The following is an 18,469-nucleotide window of genomic DNA, read 5'->3' as shown; positions in this document are numbered from 1 at the left end:
GATTTTTCTAAAATGTATATACATAATAAAAACTTTCTAAAACCAGCACTGTTGATCTAATGATACATTAACTCCAAGTTATCTTTAATATAAGAGATTGATACTTTTAGTGTAGGAAGAGTGCTAATGTTCTTATTAGCAATTATATAAAAAGATCACTTAGCATAGTTATAAACTATTGCTTTGTAGGATTTAAAAGCAGTTTGCAACTCTTAAGGACCATGCTGTATAGCTAATCTTTTCTGTATGACTAGAAAATGTGCTTCTATTGAAACATATGTAAATTTGACACATCAGGTCAGTTCTAAAAAAGTAAAGAAAAAAGATTAGCAGTAACTAAATTGAATGAATTATGTACTTACTGACAAAGAACACTGGTATTTCCTAATCCCTTCTAAGGCTTTTTCTCTGTGTGCAAGATTATGGATATTCTTCCTGAATATAATAATATGTTTTCAAGGGTCCCTAAAGGCTGACACCTGAATCGTCTCACCTTTTATGAAGAAGAATTATTACTTAAAATCATGGGGCATTATTAACACTTTCAAACTGGTTCAGAAAGAGATTAGAAAGTTATACCCTACCAGAGGAGAGTCAACTTTTCTGAGAACAAAACCTACCTCCAAAGAAAACTAGGAGTTTTGTGAGAGGTCAGTGTATTTGTACATCGTCCCAGAACATGTTTAGTTTGCCAACATTTTGTCTGGCATACAGCTAACTGAAACTCTTCCTATAGAAATTTACTTTACATTTACTTTCATATAGGTCAAACAGTGATGAACCTGGGTTTTTCCAAAGCTCATCAGCACTATTATCAAAGATGGACAAGACGCTGCTGTTTATTCTAGACTTCAGCTAAGCTCTTGATGTCATCTTAGTGAAACATTGATATCTCTAGCCTTTTCTTCCCTGAGTGCAAGTTTCTTGGCTATTAAATATGTTGGCTCCTAAAAGATTTCAGTAAGTTTCAAATAAATTTCAAGAACTGTTTTCTGACCTAAGTAGTGAAGAAATCTTCAGCAACACATTGGCATGATTCAATAAGGCTGAAGTGCTTCAATTTAATTTTTACCATTTTGACTTTGGACTACAAGTCTTCCATAAGTTAGGTATTAGGTATTAGGTATATCAGAACTAACTATTTTTAGATATATGCTTTTTTGGGAGAATTGGAGGTTTTATTTAAATTTTGGGAATCTTGAGTTGCTAGAATGCCTAAGGGAAAGACAATTCCAACATTTGATGTGCCCATCCTTTAGCTTAAGCCAAAATACCATAATTTTTCAGGCATTTCTAAATATCTGATGGACAAAATATGACCAGGTTAGAATGCAAGATTCTCATTCCAGGAAATGTTAGAGGCTTCAGAGTGTGCAGTTCCTTTCATTTTTTATTTTCCATTTCATTAATAAATAATAAATAATTTTCCACACAGTCTTTTCTGAAACAAAAGCCCCTTAGTTTATAAACTCTTAATGTAAGTAATTTTGACATATTTTTAAAATGTTTTTTATTTTGTCCAAAATCAGTTTGTCCACACTACACAACTTCATAAAGGTTTATGTAAAAGTAAAGTAATATATTTTCCTTTAAAATATAGAATCACAGAATCCTTTAGGTTGGAAAACACATCTAAGACCATCGAGTCCAAGTGTAAACCTAACACTGCCAAGGCCACCACTAAACCATGTCCCTAAGTGCCACATCTACACGTCTTTTAAATACCGCCAGGGATGGTAACTGGTTTCTCTTCAGATCATATAAATCTTTTGCCTTTTACTAAAGATTTCCATGGAGAGGAACAAGAATGAGTGTCAAGGACTTTTTTGAGGGGTTTGGGTTTTTCTTTTTTTGACACCGTCTCCCATAGCATTCTCCTTGGGAAGCTGGCAGCTCATGGCTTGGACAGGTGTACTCTTCACTGGGTAAAAAACTGGTTGGGTGGCCAAGCCCAGAGAGTAGTGGTAAATGGAGTTAAGTCCAGTTGGCAACCGGTCACAAGCGGTGTTCCCCAGGGCTCTGTTTTGGGGCCAGCCTTGTTTAATATCTTTATCAACGATCTGGATGAGGGGATTGAGTGCACCCTCAGTAAGTTTGCAGATGACACCAAACTGGGTGGGAGTGTCGATCTGCTGGAGGGTAGGATGGCCCTGCAGAGGGATCTGGACAGGCTGGACCAATGGGTTGAGGCCAACTGTATGAGGTTCAACAAGGCCAAGTGCTGGGTCCTGCACTTGGGTCACAACAACCCCATGCAATGCTACAGGCTTGGGGAAGAGTGGCTGGAAAGCTGCCTGGCCGAAAAGGATCTGGGGGTGTTGGTAGACAGCCAGCTGAACAGGAGCCAGCAGTGTGCCCAGGTGGCCAAGAAGGCCAACAGCATCCTGGCCTGTATCAGGAATAGTGTGGCCAGCAGGAGCAGGGAGGTGATTGTCCCCCTGCACTCAGCGCTGGTGAGGCCGCACCTGGAATAGTGTCCAGTTTTGGGACCCTCAGTAACACGAAGCACATTGAGGTGAGTTCTTCACTGAAAGGGAAGTCAAGCATTGGAGTAGTGTTAGTTTAATGGCTGGAATGGATGATCTTAAAGGTCTTTTCCAACCTAAATGATTCTATGATTCTATGATAGTAGGAAAATTTTCTTCATGGAAAGAGTAGTCAAGCATTGGAACAGGCTGCTCAGAGACATGGTGGAGTCACCATCCCTGGAAGTGTTCAAAAAATGTGTAGACATGGCACTTTGGGACATGGTTTAGTGGGCATGGTGGTGTTGGGTTGACGATTGGACTGATGATCTTAGATGTCCTTTCCAGTCTTAATGATTCCTAGTTTTTACTTTCATTAAAAAATAATCCAGCCACCAAGCCAGGAAACTTGACATTATTACTCTACCCTTAATTGGCTTAGTGGTGGACCTGGTAGTGTTAGGTTAATGGTTGAACGTGATGATCTTAAAGGTCTTTTCCAACCTAAACGATTCTATAATTCTATGATTCTGTGATTCAACCACTTCCCTGGGCAGCCTGTTCCAATGCTTGAAAACCCTTTCAATGAAGAAATTTTTCCTAATATCCAATCTAAACCTCCCCTGGCACAGCTTGAGCCCATTTCCTCTTGTCTTATCACTTCTTACCTGGGAAAAGAGGCCGACACCCACCTGGCTACAACCTCCTTTCAGGTAGTTGTAGAGAGCGATAAGGTCTCTCCTCAGCCTCCTTTTCTCCAGGCTAAACAGCCCCAGTTCCCTCAGCTGTTCCTCAAGACTTGTTCTCCAGCACCCTTCACCACCTTCATTGCCCTTCTTTGGACGCACTCCAGCACCTCAATATCTTTCTTGTAATGAGGGGCCCAAAACTGAACTCAATATTCAAGGTGTGATCTCACAATAATTCTAATAATATATGATTCATATATGGTTCTAATAATAACTCTCCAAAGCAGCCTATGATTTGTAGTTGGAAAACCTTATGGAAATGTCAAATACAGTTAAAATGCAAGCAGTGGAAAACAGTTCATAAAGAAAATGAAACTTCATATTGCTATAAAATACTGTCAACAGCCTAATTTTTCAGATACTTTGTTTCCTGCATATAAACTTCTACTGAGACCAATAAAGAAAAAAACCAAATCAAGCCACAGAGAAGCTTGAATTCGTCTGTGCACTTTTCATCTCTCTGGCATACCAAAACAATGCTAGATTCAGGATTAGTTATTTCAGTAAAGCTTCTGTCATCATAAATATTTTGTTAATTAAAATAACAGATAATTTAATATGCATGGATAGTTCTCACAATAATATGTAAACTAGTAGATAATTTAATATGCATACTAGTAGATAATTATCGATTTCCCCAAACACTGTGCAATCAATAAAACAGTGTTATTCTTTTAAAGTGCGGCAATTAACCTGTGGATTTCCAGCAACGCTGTAGTTCAGCAGCAGACTGAAACTTGAACCATTTACAAGCCTGTGTGTAACAATCTGTTAGTTCAGGAAGTTCAATAAAAGAGCATTTTCTTCAGGAGGCAAGATTACACTTGCCCAAAAATTGTTATATTGCATAGATGAACATGTTTCAGCTTCATATCCTGAGGATTATATCTTGATGTTACTCCTAGGAACTGAAAGGATCTTTAATTTGGTATTTTGTGAGGGTAAATGTCTCAGAAATAGCTTCCTTCCAGAACTGCAGGAAGGAAGGCAAGCTGGCATGTTAGTCTGGGCAATGGGTGGCCTCCGACAAGAGCTTTCTGGCTTGCAGGGGGAGCCTGACTTGACTGGGATTTACAGTCCTCTGTGTCTTGGCAATTTCAGCAGCCCTAGCAAAGCACTGTTGCTTAAGTTCACACTTTATTTGTTCATGTGATTTATTTTCCAGATGTGGCTGAGAAAAAAAGGAGACGCTATAATCTTGCTCCCTTCATAGCCACTTCTGCTGTCATAGAATCATAGAATCATTTAGGCTGGAAAACACCCTTAAGATCATTGAGTCCAACCGTAAACCTAACGTTGCCAAGTCCACCACTAAACCATGTCCCTAAGTGCCACATCTACATGCCTTTTAAATACTGCCAGGGATGGGGACTCAACCACTTCCCTGGGCAGCCTGTTCCAGTGCTTGATAACCCTTTTGGTGATGAAATTTTTCCTAATATCAAATCTAAACCTGCCCTGGCACAACTTGAGGTCATTTCCTCTCGTCCTATCACTTCTTACCTGGGAAAAGAGGCTGACACCCACCTGGCTACAACCTCCTTTCAGGGAGTTGTAGAGAGTAATAAGGTCTCCCCTCAGCCTCCTCTTCTCCAGACTAAACAACCCCAGTTCCCTCAGCCACTCCTCATAAGACCTGTGCTCCAGACCTTTCACCAGCTTTGTTGGTCTTCTTTGGACATGCTCCAGCAAAAAGGGAGAAGTTTCTGCCCTGGGCTCCCTTCCCTATGGGGTCTGCATGTGTACCATCTCACAGTAGCTCTCTGCGTTTGCCCTATGCCTTCCTATCACCCTGCCACCTGTCTTGGAAATAAATCATGCCTGGTGCCAAGCTGCTAAAATCTGTGCTGGCTTTTCAAGTCTACTGACAACAGAGGGTATGCTTGAAGTTGCCGTTGTATTTGTTAGACATATATTCTAAGCATACCCCCAAATAATGGTCAGAAATGGCATTCATCAGTTCATATGGTACAGAGAGAAAAAAAGTTGCTGGATGGAGGCAGGAACTTACAACTTTACCCAAGATGGCCCCAAGTAATAATTTCCATTGTTGTCATTTACTGGCTTAGTTAAGCATAAATAGGTGCATCTGCTATTGGCCTTTTGAAGCATCACAAGCTGCCAAATTTGTGTGCTATGGGCAGACCTATGTTGTGTTTTTTGTGTGAACCTGAGAACCTCAGCTGATAACAGTTGAGTCAAAATGAGCTTCATGTGCAAAGTATTTTGACACCTCTATTCAGGTGCTGGCTTTTGGTGAGCTTTCAAGGTAAGCAGAAAAGTTTCTCTCTGATTCTGTCCCAGAAGGGCTTGCTGCCTTGTGCAGAAAAGGCATAGCAGTATTTATAGGCAAACCTGTTCAGAAAACTTCCTTCCAGCAATGTGGATGTAGGGACTGTCCCTCAGGAAGCTTTATTCTCAGGTTCCTATTTTTGTGCATAGTAGAGGAATAGCCAAAGTGGTATTTCTACTCAAAACCATGAAGCTGTGATAACTTTTCAAACAGCACTATTTCATTTTTTTTAAGAAAGCTAAAAAAGGCCTTGTCTGGAATACATCTGATCTAAATTAAAATCTTTTGAACTGCCCTAAAACTTTTTATCTGAAGTCAGTTCAACCTTTAAGCGTTTCATGGATTTGTGCAAATGTTTTGTGGCCCTTCTTTCCTCTATAGTCTGAGCTTCTTATTGCCTATACATCTCTCTCATGATGCATTATGGCATACTGTCATGGCAATCATGCACTGCAGGAAAGGCTGCCTAACCCTTAGGCAGGAAGAAGGGCTCTAAAATGACAGGTTCCACAGGGCACTTCAACATCACAGGCTGCTGCAACTTCATGGGGCCTTCAATAAACTTTTCTTCAGTTGGTTTTAATACAAGAAAATTAAATATGTTGATATGAAACTGCTGAAATGTCTCTTTCTGGTTTGGGGAAAAAAAAAATCTTTTCTGTTTTTTTCCCAAACATTTCAAACAATTTCTCAGAATGTTTTGGTATTTAGTCTGTTCATGGAACAAAAGTAACATCAAAATATTTGAGCTTAGAAAATATTTGAATGAATGGTTGTGGGAGTCTTGATCAGTCCCAAAAGGAAGAAAAGATGTTCTGGAAGACAAATAAAGAGGAATTCCCAAAAGACAGTGATAGCACCATGAAATGTTGGGTACACAAACTGAATCCGGCTTTTATGTGAGTGACAGAGAACTGCTTGTCACGTATAGTGCAGTTGATGAGACCAAGTGACTCAAATTGTCTTTTCCTAGCCTTTTGTCTAGGATGTGCTACTTGTTTCCTCTGTGTGGATGTACCTCCGTAAATCCTCCTTTGATACCTGTACTATGCTATTATTTTATTTAGTTGAGTTTCTTGAGAAAATTTTTTATTATTATTTTATTTTTGTGACCAAAGCAGTCAATTGAAAGTAGCTGGCTAATGTTTCTCACAAATTTTGACTGTGGGAAACTGCACAGACAGACCAGTATCTAAGAAGTGCTTTGGGTTTTGGCTTATCACAGAAATGAAATCATACTGCCTTTGTGCAAGCATATACAGATGTGGGTTCCCTTCTTAATCACTTTCGAGCTCATTGTCCTTGTGGAAATCAGCCCTCAGAGGTAATTACACTGTGTGAAAATAGGTGATTGGTTAGAGGAAGGAGATACCACACATGCCCTCAGGAAAAGATGTTGGGTGAGCTCATCCCCTTTTAGACACTAGGTAATCAACAACAGAGAGATGATACACAAATGAGCTGGCCATAGAAGAAGTTTCAGATAAGCTTACACCTTTCTAGGCAAGTAAACCAGAAGTGACTTACAAGCTATAGAAACCAGGTATCATTCATTTTAATGCTTGTGATGTTTTAAAAGAAGGTTTCTCTTCTCCTCTGCCTGATGCTCCCACGGCAGTCATTCATTCAAAGAGGCAAATTCTGTACCTGAATTAAGGAGCTGACAGAGAAAAGGCTTTCAGTGAGACGTTTGTGTTCCTGCAGTTCTCCAAAGCTTCTAGCCACCTTGCAGCAGTCCTGGCTGGGAAGTGTCAAGGGAAGAAAAGTAACTAAAAATACATATTAAGTATAAGTAATCTATTTGTCTCCACTCTGTCATGTAGCTATCTCAATACCTGATCACAGGATGCTCTGGTCTCTGTTTATGCCACAGTGCTGTTTGGAGCAGGGTTGCTACAGAAAGAAAAGGTGATGTTGGATAGGATGAGGTTTATGAACTCTACTTTGTTCCCTTTTTGTTTTGACATCCTGCTATCTAGTAGGTCTTCCGAGGAAAAAGAGATGAGACTGTTAGATTGGCTTTCTAGGTCAGCTGGTATTAAATAGAAACAACTAAAATACTTGCATTTCATGAAATATAGAGTTAATACTCCATGACATTTTGATTTAAAACCTTGCTTTGTGTCAGAACTGGAAGACATTTTAGTGTATTTATTAATACAAAGACCAGGGAGGGGAAGTTCCAGAAGGACCAAAATCCCTTCTTTAGGAACAATGCTATGCTATAAAAATTGTGCTAATTAAATTTGCACATTCTGCAAAGAGAGCTGAAATAACAAATTACTAAGCAATGGGTGTTGCTTAGTCAAATGTCACTTTGACTTTAGTGTAAGTGTTCAGCAGAAAGCTTTTCCATGAGATTTAGATCTCTTTCTAGGAGTCATGCTTCACCTAGCTTCTGGGGGGGTGGAAATTCAGCCTAAATATATGAGAACAGTAGGGATGATTTGTACTCATCTCAGTCTGAAATCCACTAACATTGAAAGTTGGTCCCCATCTATACTGTGAACTGAACGTAATACCCATCCAAAGTAAACATTAAATCTGTGAGGAGGTCCAAATCAAAATTTGGATGCCATGGCTTATATGTAATGTCTAAACTTTTCCTTCCATAGCTGGCAGTGTCTTAGATTTATCTCTATTATACTGCTGTCAGTGCTCATTGATTTTGCGCACTCCAGCTTGATGGACCATTTAATTAACATTAATCTGTTTTGAATATACAGCCTGCATAGGTAAGATGCCTACACTGTAGTAACCAGTTTCTTGTTAAGTACTATCTTTATCCAATTAACTGTTGATAGCCTATACCTCATTTACAGATAAGCTCCTTATAAATTTCCTGTAGTGTGGCAATTCTTATTTTAACTTTTTTTTAATGCAAGGTCATTGGCAAAGTTGTAGGTGCAATTTCTTACTGTAAAGGCTGACTTCTAACACCAGTCTGGTAACTGGACTATACAGCTGGTTCTTGAAGATAGGTCTTTGAATCATTTGCCATCTGGTTACTTGGAAGTTTATGGAAAATGAATTTGGTGTCATTCCCCAGATGTCCAGCCTCTTTTGCCATTTATGTTAATTGACCCACTTTGCTGGCCAACTCCAAAGAAGGGACAAAAAATGAATAGATTGTAGAAATCAAATTTCTCTGTCTCTCACAGAAATGACTGAAAGGTTAGCAGGATGGAGCAGGAGAGCTGGCACTCTCATAATTTACTTTCCAAGAGGATTTCTTCTTGCAGTGGTCAAGGAATTTGTAGAAAATCTGAATAAAGGGGTTTTTTTTGTCTTTTTTAAAGAAAAGCTTTCATTGCCAGAGGATATGGTGTCTATTAGAGCAGTGGAAATGTACATTCAAGGTGAGCAACTGACATTAGCCAAGCTGAAAATTATTATAATGGGTCACAGAGGAGTAGCTCATTATAATTTTTTTTTTTTTGTCCTATAGTCAAGGTCAAGAGGGAAGAACTAAAGATTTATTCGAAGTTTTTCATGTACATCTGTAATAAAAAATTGTTATGAAGGAAGAATAGGAGTTGCCTACCTTCTCAATGCAGGTATCAAACTACAGAACCGTACTATCCAATTTGAATCATTCTTTAGGAAGAGGTGAATATAATGACTCAGAATTGTGGAAGGTGAACTTACTGACTGTAAAGAACATATGAAATATGAAAAGATTTGTGGTATGCCTACCTCTTATGAAAGCTAATCTCTTAAGTCACTGGGGTAGAAAGATGATACCAAGTTTGTGATTTGTAGCTCTTCAATTCTAAGATTAAACAGGGTCCAAGAATTCTGCTAAAGGGAGAACTTCAGACATGGGAACTTCAATGTTTCTGGGATGCTGCTTACACCACCGGCCTATGCAGACCATATCTTTACAATGGTAATCACAGGATGCATGTGCACTCCTAGGACTCAATACAGTAGGGAACTGAATACCCAACACATCAAAGCTGGAACTTCAGTTCAGCAAGTACAAGAAGTAAATCATTAGCTTTGCCTCAGGAGCTAGTTTCTGGTTTTCAAAAGGATTTACTAGGCAGACCTGTGATCCACATCTTAATCACTGCTTCTTAGAAGGATTGATTATTAAATGCAGACCTGTGATCCATATGGTAATCACTTTCAAAATTTTAGATGCGCTTCAAGGCAAAAGGTCTAATGTCAGGTCTAGATCTAAAATCTCTTGGTATTTCACTGTCATTTTTTGGTTTATACAGGCAAAGACTCCACTGAGAGAGGAAGTTAAAAAAAGGAAAAAAGCAAGCAGGTGAACAAGTGCTACATTCCTTAATTCTGTTTTGGGAACTGGTAGCAGCCATGTCAGCAAAAATACTATTTTGCTGGTTCAAGCGAGGCTGTGAACATCGATGCTTGTCCAAGCTGGGCTGTACTGACTGGAGATATCATTGTACCCAGACTGCTCATTGTTTGCTTGTCCCTGTCCACAGTCTTGCAGATGAAAACAACCATGCCACCACTTCTGACCCAGGTGGAGATCCTGAAACTGGAGCCCTGGGTGGACTGAATCCACTGACCACTCTGGGAGCAAACGGAGAAGGGAAGGGTCCCCTGATTTTCCTACCTACAGAATGGGGGTGGTGAAAGCTCCCAGAAAAGCGTAGGCAACAAACAGCTGGGAAAGTGACAGCACACTCAACATGTGGGACTGGTGTGTAAAAATGTCAAAAGCTTATTTTAGGATGGTGTGCTGCTGTGGTTGTTCCTGTATAGAGGAAGGTTTTCCTAGTGAAAAGAGGTTTAAAATATTCTATAGACAGTAGCATGAGAGTATGTGTTCAAAAAGCCTGCATGTAATGAATATGCAAGAGGTTGTGCAGACACATTTAACTTTGGCTGTTTTTGCAGTCTCTATGTATTCTGAAGATAGCTTTTATATGGAATGTATATATATATATAACATATTTAACATAATCCAACTCTTTTTCTATATGAAAGTGCATAAAATATCTGGACTTCCTGTGATGAAAAATTGCAAAAAGATCTCAAAACTAATTTATTTAAATTGACTGATATAAAATGGAGGCTTTTTTTAAAAGGCTCTGAACATTTTCAGCAATACAGACACTTTAATTCACGCTCTGTGCTTAACTAATGGCAGCTGTATTTGCCAAAATTGTACACTTGGTCCTGTCCTCCCACATGTTCTAACAGCTAACCGACTAAAGCTCTCAGGGGTTTAAAAATAATCTTACTAAGCTCAGGGCAAAGGAGGCTTTTACACTGATGATATGCCACAGGCCTTTTCTAAATCACTTTATCAAACCTAAGATAAAGCTGCAAATCTAGAGATAAATTTTTAACTCTAATTATGCATGTGGTAATTATTAATAAACTGATGGACAGCAGTTGAGTATTCATTAGGTACTGAATATTAGTTCTGCAAATGTCTCATTCATGTTGTTTTTAACATTCAGATATCAAAAGAAATCATTAAAACAACCACTGGCATTTTTAATTAGTGACAAATGTGAATGATTTTGATGGAGCCTTCATCTTCTGGAGAACTGATACTTCTCATCATCACTGATGCTAATTGACTGGGACCAGTGAGAAGTTTCAATGACCACAGTTTTATTTACACAATTAAGTTTAAGGACCTGGGTTTGAAAATAGGGTGCCTAATCTAAGCACATTCTTTGCCAGTGTCATGTCTAGGACAACATACTGCTCAAAAGAGAGACATTTTAAAAAATGCTGTTAACAATTGGTACAAATGATCATAACAAAGGAAGAGGAAGAAATCACCCCTTTTTCCATAGGACACATTTGTGTAGAAATTATATTTATCATCAGTACTTACTGTGTAAGGACATGTGTATTGGCACATGCTGCCTTACAGCCATGGTACTAAAAATTCCAAGAAACTAGCTTGCAATGCAACCAGAGAAAATATGCTGATAGCTAAATATATATATACATATAAAACAATCTATTTTGCTGGCTGTATTTTAGGTTTTTCAAGGGTTTCCCCTCCATGTGGATGCATGGCATAGTCTCCAGCTATGTAGCAGCCCCTTGTCACTGCGTGACCCTTTGCACCACAAACAGCTAATGACTCTGTCATAGGCAGACTCTGTGTTTGGGGTGGCTAACCATCTCATCTTTCCTTCCTGTTCATAGGAGTGCTGTGACTGTGCAGGGTATGCACAGTCATTTTAATGCTTTTATCACTGGACCATCCATGAAAACATTAGATCAGGTTGATTAGTCTTTGACTATTGATCTGCGTTTAGCTTAAGAGGAGTTCAAGGGTTGTCACTGAGCCAAGACCACATCATAAAACTGGAATTAGGGCTGTGGCACTGCCTGACACTGTTGAATAATCCAAATCCTAGATTGGGGTCCTCCTTGGGCCAGCGGTACACCCATTCCCAGTTTACAGCTGGACCATTGTTGTTTTCCTCTGCATTCAGCTTTTGTTCTTTTGGCCAAGGGAAAATTTTGACAGACAGTTGGTCGGATCAGGATTAAGATCTGTGCTGCCAAACACAGAGGATATGACCTTTCTGCTGTGTAACAGCCACTAAGAAAAGCACCACCCCAATGTCACTTTGTGACAACAAAGTATAGTAGGGCCAAAAATTATATCGTCAAAGAGCTTTCATATGTCAGACGTTCACCCAGAAAGATTTTGAGGGCTGGTAAAGAAGATAAGTCCGGGCAAACCCCAGACATTTGGTAGCCTTGCTCACAGTCAAGGGTGTCCTGATTTATGCCCTGATTCTAGTACAATACCACAGCTTGCCATGTGTTATGGGAAACAAAGTCAGACATTCTTTAAGGGATGTCTCTTGGTGCCATACATGTCCACCCAGCTGTGAGCTGCAGCTTTCCTCCTGCAACTTGACCCCATACGCTGGAGGTGTAGCTGAGAGGGGAGACACCTCTACATGTGTAAGGGCATGTAAGGCTCCTTTTGAGCCTTTTGGAGTCTGTGATTCTAATTTGTAAATATGGGAGTCCAATTCCCTTCCCCACCTGTGTTGCTATTCTAGCACCATGCCAATGAAACGTTGCCAGCTGCTGAAATCAAGTTGCATTTAAAAACAGGAGTAGTCAGTGGTGAATCTAACATATGTTTTTTAACTGTAAGCAATCGCTAGAATTGAGCTGGTAAAAAGGGACATGGGACTAAGCAAGAAAATAGGGAAAAGTAGATAGAAATGAATGGCAGGAAGCTAGAACAAAAGCAGAAGGAAGGAAAGAGCCTGGGAAAATCAGGGAGGAAGAAAAAGGATGGAAACAGAAGAATCATTGCTGGAAGAGAAGGATGCATCAAAAGTGAAAGACACTGGCAGTACACTGCAAAAAAAGAGAAATACAGAAAAAGAGGGAAATGAATAATGTATTGCTCCATTTGCAGTTCAGTTCTGAAGTAGATTTTGGAGTTATTACTGCAATCTTAACGTTTTCCAACTGAATTGGAATCAAGCCCTCACTTCACCCTTCACATCCTATTAGGCAGTTCTCAGATCATAACTTATTTATAGGTGCTCATAATCTCCCATCTTGACTATGGTAGCTTTGCTACAGCTTGACCTTCTTGAGCCTTAAATGTCTTCCCTCTGGCACAGAACAAACGAAGCCACCTCTGCATCCATCTGAAGCTGGCCTCCCTTTTCAACCTATTGCTCTAAGTTCCCTTTTCCATTCTAGAACCTTTCTAACAAATTCTGTTTACCTTATGTCTTTTTGCATCATCCCATTGATTGTGTTTGTGAGGCAGGTTTCCATGTACAATGCCTGTGACATCTTTATCCATTGCCCTCGATGCCCTGAATCTCTTCTGAATACTTCTTTCCTCTATGAAGTCAAGAAAACCCAAACTGATATAATCAAAGTGTGTTTTATGGAGTAGAAGCTACATTTTAACAGAAGAAAATTTTCCTACCAAGCTCAGTCACCAAGATGTAGCCTATTGTAAGCTGCACTCTTTCAAGTACTGTGTGAATTTTATGCTCTTTGGAACAAGTTTTGCTTTTTCTCCTGTGGTGGGAAAATACCTAGCACATGGGTATGAGAAAACCATTTCAGAAAGTGCTGAAAGTCTTCATGAGTAATGGCCACGATAAACAAGCCTTGACTTGCAGCCTGACTCACTGAGCTTTTGCTTTAGGCTACTGGGCTCTCTGAATGTCTCCAAGAAAATGAAAAAATGGAAAAGCAGCACAAAGGTCATCTGATTTACAACTGAATGAGTTTTGAGACTGAAAAGAGACAGCTTGACTGTTCACCTCTTAGCCACCTCTTGCCCACCTTTGGCCCTTCCACTGCCTTTACCTCTCCCTCCAGCACAGAGGGATTTAACTTGTTGCACATTTAATTATTACACAGCTTGAGGTAAAGGAAAGGCTTTGCTGCCTTCATCTGCATGTGTTGTATAATGCAGGGAATTAGCAATAGGTGGTAACACTGATATACCTTCTCGAAAGCTGAAGAAAGGACCACCGATGCAACAATCCACTGTTTTTGCAATTAGCAGATTCCTGTGTCCTAATACCTTTGGTGAGCCAAAGTTGTTGTCACCAGAAACAATTCACCCCACCAGCCCTACATCTGTTCACAGAGTGGATGGCAGGTCCTACCCATCGCACTCCTCGCCAAAAGAGGAAGAGCTGATCACGCTCAGTGAGAAATTGAATTACAGTCACAGCAAAAGCCCAGCTGTAATTTCATTTGTTTCTCATTGCATTCTTAAAATTATTTTGTTGTTTGTTTTAAAGTTATTGTTTGGCTTCAGTGATCTAGCAGTCCAAAATATTTAAAGTAAACATTTTAAATATAACAACAAGATAAAGAGGATAACATGGTAAATACGATTAGCATATGATTTCAGCCTTTAAAACAGGAAAAATATGGGCATTGACAAGATGTCTGTAAGTCATCAAATCAAATTGTTTTTAATAGAATTAATATTTTTAAGATCACTCAAAGAGTCTTGTAAGCTGATGCAGTTTGGGATTTTCAGAAAATTGAAAACTCCCATTTGTGCTTTAGAAAATTGTCTTTGAACATTTTAATGACTAACGATTTCTTGTAAAATTGTTTTGTATGTCTTTGTATGTATTGTATACCTTGTATATATTCTGACATTAATGGAGTTGCCAGTTAAAAACAGAACCATTAAAATACATGTGAGCAATTAAATGTTTCCTTTGCACCAGGGAAGTCTGAATCCCAGTGAAATTACCTATTGTATCTGAGGAAATGCGATGTTATAAATGAGGCTGTTAAAGCCTGCTAAGATATTCAGCCTGTATTTCTTGTATGTGTAACAGGAAGCAATTGTATGGGGGGGTGGGGGGGAATGCTGTTTAATATTTGCCTACAATCTAGAAGACTTACTGAGTTTGCATTCAGGCATTACTCGCATTAAACATCCATTGACTTTTGGAGACAGCGGGACCACTATGTACACAGCCTGAAACTTAAGTACAAGAGTGTGGGCTATGTCTTTGGTGGTAACGCTAATTGTCTAGTCTTACTTTTGATCTTTGTTGCGCGCTTATTTCCGGTACCTCAGCTTTCTATGCCTGTCACATCAACTGGGACACACTGAGATGCTCTTGTTGGTCCTACAAACCTTGAAGCCTTGCAGGCCCACCTAGTACACACTTGTCCAGCTTTATCTGCATCCCAGCTTTATCCACAGCCCACAGTCACCACATATCACATTATCTGGCCCTTCACCAGACTGGTAGGCAACTGCATGACCATGCTGCCTAGTGCTCTGATGGCTGATAGCAAGTCACATGAGACCTGGGGCTGGAAGGCCATATGATGCCTACTCCCAACTCACCTAGACTTATTTTTAACTCAATATCAAAGGGAATTAATGCAGGTTATGCCACCTGGTAACCTGTTTCTGCCCACCCTACACAGTCAGCAGCTCTGGAGAGCCATCCCTGGGTGGAACTGCCACTGCATAAAGAGACACCACCAGCTGCTGCTAGGACCAGGTACTCAATCACTCACACCTCTACATCAGGAACAACCACCATTATGTATTAGCATCTTTTTTTTTGGTTTGTGATTACACAGACAGCAGAACTGAATGTATACCATTAGACTCACAAAGAATGTTTTCCCCTCTGTATATAAATGTCAGCACCCGTATCTTTCTTTTGCTATTGCTACAACTTTATTGGCCACCTAGCTCACACAATGAATGGACAAGCACATACAGGCTTTGACTCACTTCGGCACCTTATATTGATGTTACTTGACTTTGGAACAGCCCTAAGGTATTTTACAGTTCTGCAAGCACTTACAGTTGAAGAAGTATTTGGCCAAAGTCTCCAGTCAAGGATGGACCAGGGTCCCATCTGCTCTTGGCAGTTTTAGAATAGGGAGAGACCAAAATGCACTAGTCAGACCACTTGTCCTGCCACATCTGCCACAACCCACAGTGTGCACAAAACCCCAAGAGGAGGAAAGTGTCCTCTCTTCTTTCTACCAAGAGCTGACTCCCATACAAGATCAAAGAGTGGACACTTTCAGTTCAGCAAAACAGGGCACCTCTGCCTAATTAGCAGGAAAAGAAAATGCATCTTTTGCATCACAGAGAAGATGCATCTGCCCCTCTTAGGAGAATAGCCCTATCCACAGGGACGTGTGCTTTTTAACTGTTCTTTATGAGGTACCTGTACCTGAAAGGCAAAAATCTCATTATCCTTCTCTCTCTTTCTTGCCCTGGAAATCTTTTAAAATATTCCCGCTGGAAATCAGGTCCATGATTTCCAGAACATATGCTTAATGTGGCCTGCTACTCTTTCAGATCTTAAAAAGGCCCAGATGCTCTGTTCCTCCCCATCCCCTGGGTCTGAGTGTTCTCCCTGACAGAGGCTGCTGCATGGACATGGTGGCTGGGAAGTATAGAAGCCGTGAACATGTTGTAACAGATCTTCTCTGATTATGGACAGTTTAACAGGAATGGGCAAAAATCAGGCACAGAAACTTGGCACTGATGTTCATATTTTTCATGTCTCCTATTTCATGGCCTTATCCTGCCAGTTTGAGCCTGTACTTGGAGCTGCAATGAAGTCTCCCAGGAGCAAATCTTCACTCCCCTCCGTCTCCCAATATGTTGGAAAAGAGGAGAGGGCAGACTCATGATTATAAGTCAGGCTTGTGCCAGATCACTACTCAGATTCCTTAGGCAAGGCTGGACTCATTTCTTTGCAGACCTTGTCCCAGGAGAATTGCCTGGAGATCTCTGGCCCCAGGTGGCAACACCTGGGTGCCTGGCAGAGATAGCTGTCTCCTTGATGGCACCATGCTAATGGTACTACCCTGCTGTCTGTCTTAGATGCTTGACCTACATCTATGTGGGCAGAGAACCTGTGGCTTCTTCATATGTCCTTGGGAAGTAAAATGGGCATTTGAGATTAGTGGAGTGATGGTGTGCTATGGTTACAGTACATCTGCTAAATGCTGCATTGACCCACACTGGACCAAAAAGTGCTCTAACCTGGAGTGTTATAACTACTGCAGGCTGTTGACTACAGCCTGCAACTACCAGGGCTTGAGATTTGTCAATTTATGTGGCTGATAGGTGGGGACTAGATTTGCAGTACAGGTCTGAGGAGCTGCGCGTGTGACTAGTAGAGCATATAACCCCTTTACTGTGACTACTTTATTGCTGGGTGTAGGAAGGGACAACAGCAAAGACACATGAGTGGAGGTGACTGGGAGAGGGGGGAGTCTTCTGCAGAGCCTTCCCAGCCCCAGGCACTCAGGTCTGCCCATTGGCTGCTAGTATGCCCTCCATAAACAGGGGTGTGCAGAATGTGTCCCCTCTCTAAAGATGACATTGTCTTCCCTTCATCCTTGCTCCCCTCCCCAGCAGCATGCATACCTGCATCAGCACACTCGCAGAGCAATGCTACAGAGCTGGCTGGGTTGGGCAGCTTAGCTTTGACTTGCCCTGGAGGGGAGGTGTCGTGGTTTAGCCCCAGCCAGCAACTAAGCACCACGCAGCCGCTTGCTCAATCCCCCTACCCCGATGGCATGGGGGAGAGAATCGGAGGAGTAAGAGTGAGAAACACTCCTGGGTTGAGATAAGAACAGTTTAATAATTGAAATAAAGTAAAATAGTAATGATAATAATAACAGTATAATAATGATAATAATAATAATAATATACAAAGCAAGTGAAGCACAATGCAATTTCTCACCACCCACCGACCGATACCCAGACAGTTCCCGAGCAGTGATTGCTGCTCCCTGGCCAACCCCCCCCAGTTTATATACTGAGCATGATGTCATATGGTATGGAATAGCCCTTTGGTCAGTTTGGATCAACTCTTCTGGCTGTGCCCCCTCCCAGTTTCTTGTGTACCTGGCAGAGCATGGGAAGCTGAAAAGTCCTTGACTAGCATAAGGAGTACTCAGCAACAACTAAAAACATCAGCATGTTATCAACATTCTTCTCCTGCTAAATCCAAAACACAGCACTATGTCTGCTACTAGGAAGAAAATTAACTCCATCCCAGACGAAACCAGGACAGGAGGAAAAGTGTCGCTGCCATGGCTTCAGACTGGACTTGGGAAGAAATAGTCTGCCTCCTGTGTCTTGGAAACTAGTATGGACAGGATGAGTGATCTGGCTTGTTCATAGCCACTTTGTAAAGGATCTTGTCCAGCTGGTGGTAGCAAGGGTAAATCTGCTGAGCTGCTCCAGACTGAAGATTTTTTTCAGGGGAACAAGCACGTTCCGCACCAGAGTTTTATTTCGAAGTGAAATGGTGTCCTGATCTGTGTGTATCAGGCCTGGGACAGATTCACTGCAACTAAATCATCACTTGTGGGAAACTAGTGCTCATCCCCACCACCTCTGCTGCTGTTACAGCAGACGTGAGAAGGTGAGAGCTGCTCCGTCCAGCAGTGCCTGTCACAGCATCGGGCACAGTCAGGGTGCCTCTGCCTGGTGG

The 18,469-nt window shown here is 40.9% G+C and overlaps 1 non-coding gene across 1 annotated transcript; it reads left to right on the top strand.

Annotated features, from left to right (window-relative positions):
* Positions 1-1,737: 1,737 nt before the first annotated feature.
* On the top strand, positions 1,738-1,848 carry LOC142593073 (U5 spliceosomal RNA). The gene has a single exon (XR_012830875.1). It is a non-coding gene; the product is annotated as a U5 spliceosomal RNA (small nuclear RNA).
* The last annotated feature ends 16,621 nt before the right edge of the window (positions 1,849-18,469 follow it).

Source organism: Pelecanus crispus, chromosome 2, assembly GCF_030463565.1.
Source record: "Pelecanus crispus isolate bPelCri1 chromosome 2, bPelCri1.pri, whole genome shotgun sequence".
Classification (NCBI taxonomy): Eukaryota; Metazoa; Chordata; class Aves; order Pelecaniformes; family Pelecanidae; genus Pelecanus; species Pelecanus crispus.
The sequence above is the reverse complement of the archived record's forward strand: the minus strand, read 5'-3'. Positions and strand labels throughout refer to the sequence as shown.